This window comes from Bos indicus, chromosome 11, assembly GCF_029378745.1.
Source record: "Bos indicus isolate NIAB-ARS_2022 breed Sahiwal x Tharparkar chromosome 11, NIAB-ARS_B.indTharparkar_mat_pri_1.0, whole genome shotgun sequence".
Classification (NCBI taxonomy): domain Eukaryota; kingdom Metazoa; phylum Chordata; class Mammalia; order Artiodactyla; family Bovidae; genus Bos; species Bos indicus.
In genome coordinates this window covers 99059891-99067450 of record NC_091770.1, presented here as the reverse complement: position 1 = coordinate 99067450, position 7560 = coordinate 99059891, and the positions used below count along the sequence as shown (strand labels likewise).

The 7560-nt window shown below is 50.0% G+C and overlaps 1 long non-coding RNA gene across 1 annotated transcript; it reads left to right on the top strand.

The window, feature by feature from the left end:
- Nucleotides 1-20: 20 nt before the first annotated feature.
- On the top strand, nucleotides 21-1571 carry LOC139185687 (uncharacterized). The gene is made up of 3 exons (XR_011569172.1): nucleotides 21-56; nucleotides 1090-1135; nucleotides 1455-1571. It is a non-coding gene; the product is annotated as an uncharacterized lncRNA (long non-coding RNA).
- Nucleotides 1572-7560: the final 5989 nt, after the last annotated feature.

The following is a 7560-nucleotide window of genomic DNA, read 5'->3' as shown; positions in this document are numbered from 1 at the left end:
CCTATGGCGTTAGGCGAACTATGGCAGAGCGCGCGAGGAAGCGGCCCTGTGGTCCGGTAGGTGGAGGGATGTGCGAGCCCTGCGGCAGGGCACCGGGCTGGGGTTAAGAGATAGAGCCGCGTGGGGCCCCGTGGCGGGGCCGAGTCGCCCCTCCAGCTCCAGGCTTTGTCGCTGCTCCGCGGCCGGAGTCCCCGAGCTTGTTGCCTGCTTGTGGCCTCAGTAACCCCTGTGCGCTGGATGAGCAGCGGAGGTGGGAACCGGGGTTTTGAGTCGGAGCCGGGACAGGTCGTTGGTAACTCATTACCTTACCGGAGTGAAGTGAAGTCGCTGAGTCGTGTCCGGACTCTTCGCGACCCCATGGACTGTAGACCACCAGGCTCCTCCGCCCATGAGATTTTCCAGGCAAGAGTACTGGATTGGGTTGCCGTTGCTTATGGCCAATGGCAACCTTGCCGGAGTCCTTAGTGGCAACTCTGCCCGGGGTTCGGATTCGGAAGGCGGACCCGGCTCCTTCCCGAGCCCTTTCATGGCGTATCTCTTCTGATAACCAGGGCGGCAGTGGGCAAGTCCTGTCCCCCTGAACCCTCTTTCCTCTTCTCTCCAGTAGGAACTCATTTAACAATTTACTGAATGCTTACTATGTTCCAGCTATGGTCTCAGGCACTGGGGGTACATGTCCCTGCCCTCCTGACGCTCTCTCTTGGCAGTATTGTGTGTGTGTGTGGGGGGGTTGCCCCTCGTTTCCTCACTACCCTCATTTAAAGGGGCTTCCCTAGTGGCTCAGACAGTAAGGAATCTGCCTGCCAATGCAGGATCCCCTGGAGAAGGAAATGGCAGGAATTCTTGAAGGAAGAAAGGAAAGAAGGAAATACTCAGGTATTCTTGCCTGGAGAATCCCACAAACAGAGGAGCCTGGTGGCTACAGTCCATGGGCCGCAAAACAGTTGGACACGACTGAGCACTAACCAACAAGAGCTCATTTAAACAGAGGAGACAGCTGGGGAGCAGCAAGTGGGAACACCTCCCCCACCCCAGCTCAGGTGTGACCATTCAGCCTCACTCCTGTATCTCCCCCAACTCCTTCTCCAGGGTGAACATGGCCAAAGAGTAGAGTGGCGGAAGTGGAAGCAACAGAGTAAGTCAGGGACTAGGGGGTGGAGGTGGGCCCTGGCGGGGATGGGCCCAATGGAGAGCTAAGTGTCTGTGCTTACCTCCCCACCGCCCATCAGTGCACAGCTGAATCTTGGGGAAAAGCCACCAGGTTTGTCCCCTCTAGGTCTTACTAGTACCCAAAATGAGGAGGCCAGAAGCCCTGGAAGGCTTCTCTGGCTGCTCTCTAGGCAGCATTGGGGTCCCCAGGCTGACCTACTGAGAGGACACCACCTCCTGGGCTGTTCCAAGTCCTTTCCCACCTCCAAGTCACTCTTCCCTCCACCAATTGTCCTCTTATCCAGAAAAAGAGGAGAAAAAGAAGTGGAAGGATCTCAAGATGACAAAGAAACTGGAGCGGCAGCGAGCGCAGGAGGAACAGGCAAAGCGCCAACAGGAGGGAAGAGGCAGCTGCCCAGAGCGAGGATCGGGGGTGAGCGAGCCGGGTCCTGGGCAGGGCAGAGAAGGGCGGAAGGGCCCTTAGGGGCCACTGGGCCCAGACATCTTGTCCTGATGGAGAAACTGAGGCTTGGAAAATGGGAGGGACCCAAAAAGCTGAGCCCTAACCTCCTACTTAGGTGGATTTCAGTTCTCTGAGGGTAAGTGTCATATCATAACTTCTAGAACCTCATCATTGTAATGGCTGATTATACTTTTTTTTAAGCTCCTTTAGCCAGACTTTATTGTTTGAATATTTGCAACTGCTATTCTATACACAAATTTTAATTTCTTACAAAACTGTATATTCCATATTGCTAGGTCACTTCACTCTCCATTTTTATGCCACATTTCCATCCAGATCTATTTCCCCAAATCACAATCTGCCTGTTGGTTGTGTTGTCTTATTTAGTTGCTGAGTTGTGTCTGACTCTTAGCGACCCCATGGCCTGTAGTCTACCAGGCTCCTCTGTCCATGGGATTCTCCAGACAAGAATACTGGAGTGGGTTGCCATTTCCTTCTCCAGGGGATCCAGGTTTTGAACCTGGGTCTCTTGCATTACAGGCAGATTCTTTACCACCTGAGCCACGAGGGAAGCCCCCAGCTGTTAACACCACTTCTATCCAGGGAAAGAAGTATATAGATACAGTTTTACAGAAGTGAGGCTGCTTAATCCATGCACTTCTGGACCTGGTTTTTCTAATCCCACATTGTGTCCTTCTGTACATCTGCATCTACCCCTAACAAATTGTATCTTTCCTGCTTGGTCAGCCCCAGAATTCTGGAGTATTCAGTTCAGTTGCTCAGTCGTGTCCAACTCTTTGCAACCCCATGAACTGCAGCACTCCAGGCCTCCCTATCCATCACCAACTCTTGGAGTCTACCCAAACCCATGTCCATCGAGTTGGTGGTGCCATCCAGCCATCTCATCCTCTGTCGTCCCCTTCTCCTCCTGCCCTCAATCTTTCCCAGCATTGTGCGGTAGTTTTGAGCATTCTTTGGCATTGCCTTTCTTTGGGATTGGAATGAATAATATAAGTCACTAATATTAAGTTGCCCTCCAGAAGATATACCAGTGACTTTTAGGGCATCATAGTATTGACTTGGTGTATCTCAATCTTATTATTCTCTGCCTGAGACACAGAAAATCGTGTTTCATTGTAGTTTGCACTTTGTCAGTTATGACAAGGTTCAGCATCTCTTCCAGTTTACATGCTGTTTTCTTTTTGTGTGTGAATGTATATCTTTTGCCCACTTTTTTTTTTTCTATTGACATGTTGGTCTTTTGTAACTGATTTATAAGAATTCTTTGCATATTAAGGCTCACACTGTATTAGAATGGTCTGATTACTCATTTGTCCCCCTCATTCTGTGTGCACACCTTAAGGGAAAGGAAGGTATCCTGTTCTCTGTGTGCCTGGTGGCTAGGCTAGGGCATAACGCATAATGGGAGTTCAATAAATACTTGCTGAAGTAATAAATATGCCAGCAAATTTGGAAAACTCAGCAGTGGCCACAGGACTGGAAAAGGTCAGTTTTCATTCCAATCCCAAAGAAAGGCAATGCCAAAGAATGCTCAAACTACCGCACAATTGCACTCATCTCACACGCTAGTAAAGTAATGCTGAAAATTCTCCAAGCCAGGCTTCAGCAATATGTGAACCGTGAACTTCCTGATGTGCAAGCTGGTTTTAGAAAAGGCAGAGGAACCAGAGATGAAATTGCCAACATCCGCTGGATCACCGAAAAAGCAAGAGAGTTCCAGAAAAACATCTATTTCTGCTTTATTGACTATGCCAAAGCCTTTGACTGTGTGGATCACAATCAACTGTGAAAAATTCTGAAAGAGATGGGAATACCAGACCACCTGACCTGCCTCTTAAGAAATTTGTATGCAGGTCAGGAAGCAACAGTTAGAACTGGACATGAAACAACAGACTGGTTCCAAATAGGAAAAGGAGTACGTCAAGGCTGTATATTGTCACCCTGCTTATTTAACTTATATGCAGAGTACATCATGAGAAACGCTGGACTGGAAGAAACACAAGCTGGAATCAAGATTGCCGGAGGAATGTCAATAACCTCAGATATGCAGATGACACCACCCTTATGGCAGAAAGTGAAGAAGAACTCAAAAGCCTCTTGATGAAGGTGAAAGTGGAGAGTGAAAAAGTTGGCTTAAAGCTCAGCATTCAGAAAATGAAGATCATGGCATCCGGTCCCATCACTTCATGGCAAATAGATGGGGAAACAGTGGAAACAGTGTCAGACTTTATTTTTCTGGGCTCCAAAATCACTGCAGATGGTGACTGCAGCCATGAAATTAAAAGATGCTTACTCCTTGGAAGGAAAGTTATGACCAACCTAGATAGCATATTCAAAAGCAGAGACATTCCTTTGCTAACAAAGGTCCGTCTAGTCAAGGCTATGGTTTTTCTTGTGGTCATGTATGGATGTGAGCGTTGGACTGTGAAGAAGGCTGAGCGCCGAAGAATTGATGCTTTTGAAGTGTGGTGTTGGAGAAGACTCTTGAGAGTCCCTTGGACTGCAAGGAGACCCAACCAGTCCATTCTGAAGGAGATCAGCCCTGGGATTTCTTTGGAGGGAATGATGCTAAAGCTGAAACTCCAGTACTTTGGCCACCTCATGCGAAGAGTTGACTCATTGGAAAAGACTCCGATGCTGGGAGGGATTGGGGGCAAGAGGAGAAGGGGACGACAGAGGATGAGATGGCTGGATGGCATCACTGACTCGATGGACATGAGTCTGAGTGAACTCCGGGAGTTGGTGACGGACAGGGAGGCCTGGCTTACTGTGATTCATGGGGTGGCAAAGAGACACGACTGAGCGACTGATCTGATCTGATCTGAAGTAATAAAAGGTGTGTATCTAAGTTCCTGCACCAGTTGTTGATAGTAAAAAGATGAACAAAGAAGAGTCCTAGTTCTAACGGAGCTCACAGTCTGGTTGGAGAGATAAACATTCATTCTCTCACTCAGTGAAAGTTTATTGAGCATCTTCCTCTGAGACACAGGCATAATGATGTCCCAGGCAGCTGCTAGGATGAGAAAAAATGCCAGGATTATGCCCCAGGTCATCTGGTTCCCCCTGGAATCTGGGCTGGTCGGTGCCCCTCCCTGCTCATCACTATCCCCATCCATAAAATGTAAGCAACTAGATCAAATTCTCTCCTTTCCCACTGAGCATCTCTCAGTCTGTGCTTCATCGATTCTTTCTGGAAATAGTGAGTCAGTAGCCCAAGGGGCCGTGGTGTCACTGCTCAGCCTTCCCTTGCTCCACAGTGGCAGTGAGTACAGGCTTTGAAGTCTGTGTCCTGAGTTCAAATTCCAGCTCTGCTACCTGCTAGCTGTGGCCTTGGGTCTGTTACTTGGCCTCTTGATGGCACCTCTCTCATGGGATTCAAAGTGATGGGCCGTGGAAAGTGCTGGGCAGGCAGCCTGGCACAGAGAAAGTGTGCAGTAAATAAAAGGCTATGGTCATTACCCTTAAGCTCGTCATCAGGGCTGTAGAGGAGTTATCCAGGGAAGTTATCTTGCTTTCTGGAAGATGAGAGATGAGGCACATGGGGAGTTGGAGGTGGTGTGGCTTGGGAAAGGCTGCCCCAGAGCCTTCTGGTGTCTCTGAATGAGGCAATGGTGAGAGCTCCCAGGTGTCTGTGAATGAGCCCCTGCAGAGATACCTAGGTCAGCCCAGTCAGTGCAAGAACCCTGGTCTGGGAGGCCAGCAGTCGCACCTCGGGGTGGGCCTGGACCAGCACACTCCCCACCGACGGTCTCCTCTATGAAGTGAGGCCACACTCCCCTCTGAGACACAAAGTTGTCCTCTGTCCTAATGTATCGTATGGCTTAATGTCTAGGGCCAGCTAGCCAGAAGTCTAGACAGGACTGGCTCTGCGTGTCCCCTTTTGGTGGCCTCAGGGACAACAAGCACCCATTTCCCCACAGCAGTGGCTTGCAGGGATTCCCAGGTGGCTCAGTGGTCAAGAATCCGCCTACCAGTGCAGGAGATGCAAGAGACCTGGATTCCATCCCTGGGTCGGGAAGATCCCCTGCAGGAGGAAATGGCAACCCACTCCAATATTCTCACCGGGAAAATTCCATGGACAGAGGAGCCTTGCAGTCTTCAGTTCAGGGGTTGCAAAGAGCTGGACATGCAACATGCAAGCAGCATGCAACGCCTTGACACCTGGCAGTGTTGCTGGTGAGGGCAGCCCAAGTGGCCACCTGTGCCCTTCCCACCCTCGGCTCAGACCCCCAGTGGCTTTCCCTCCCCTTCAAGTTCCTGGAAACTGTCCCCATGATACCACGGGCTCAAAGGAAAGAGACATGTGCAAGTACTCAAGGGCAAACACTCTTATTTGCACAAGTAGTCACAACCGCACACAGTTTTACCCCACGTTCAAGGTCACATTAAAACTTTCAAGGACCCTATTCACTTCTACTTCATGGGCCCCTTTCTCCATTAAAAAAAAAAAAATATATCAAAGGAGAACTCCCTGGTGGTCCAGTGGTTCAGACTTCATGCTCTCACTGCCAAGAGCCCTGGTTCAGTCCCTGGTCAGGGAACTAAGATCCCGCAAGCCACACAGCTTGGCCAAAAAAATATATATAGTTTATAACTATGTTGGTATAAAGAACAAATATTGTCCAGGCTAGATTCATTATTATATTACATTCCCTTGTGCACGCGTGCTAAATCGCTTCAGTCGTGTCTGACTCTTTTCGACCCCATGGACTGTACCCCTCGGGGCTCCTCTGTCTGTGGGATTCTCCAGGCAAGAATACTGGAGTGGGTTGCCATGCCCTCCTCCAGGGGATCTTCCGACCCAGGGATTGAATGCATGTCTCATGTCTCCTGCATTGGCAGGCAGGCTCTTTAACACTAGCCCCACTTGTGTTCTTATTTTAAAATAAATTAAAATGAAAACATTTTCATAGGCCCTTCAAACTATCGCAGGCCCTCAGCACTAAGCCTCCTGAGATCTGATGAAGTCAGTCCCGCTGAAATGGGTCATATCATACGAATGTCATGGGTATTCATAAAGTGCCCACTCTATTATTAACATTTGCCATTTACAGTCACCTTTTATGTGCCAGGCATTCAGTGAAGGGCTTTCCATGAAGTACCTTATTTTTATTTATTTCACAGGTAGGGAAACTGACATTGAGAGAGGTAAAGTGACTTGCCCTGAGTCACACAGCCAAGGTGTGCATGACCCCAAAGCCTGTGTCCTAACCTTCTCCGCTGGTGTCTGCTTGGTGCCCAATCCCAGGTGGGCATCAAAGGTTTGGCAGGACAGACCTGCTCCACAAAGGGTGCAGTATGATACTCACTCCTGTGCCCACAGACTCACCCGGACACACACACCAGTCGCTGCCCTGGCAGTCCCCTGCAGTGGAAGCCGGATCCTGGTTTCCAGCCCCAGGTAGCATGAGTGGTTAAGCGTGGCCTCATCCCACACAGGCTCTCCCCCGCTCCACAGAGCCAGACAGCCCAGGCCACCCCCAGCCCCAAGGTACCACCTTTCCTGAGAGCTGGCAGTGAGAGTGAAGGGCCAAGACTGGCAGAGGAGAGGAAAGGGCCACACGCTGGGCTCTTAAACTGTGGGCATCCCATGATTTGAACCCTCCCCTGACCTGCCGGAGCCCCATTTGAGTGTTTGTTGTTGTTCAGTCGCTCAGTTGTGTCCCACTCTTTGCAACCCCACGGACTGCAGCACACCAGCTCCCCTGTCCTTCAGTATCTCCCGAGTCTGCTCAAATTCATGTCCATCGAGTCAGTGATGCCATCCAACCATCTTGTCCTCTGTTGCCCCCTTCTCCTCCTGCCTTCAGTCTTTCCCAGCATCAGGGTCTTTTCTAACGAGTCAGTTCTTCGCATCAGGTGGCCAAAGGATTGGAGCTTCAGCGTCAGCATCAGTCCTTCCAGAGCATATTCAGGGTTGATTTCCT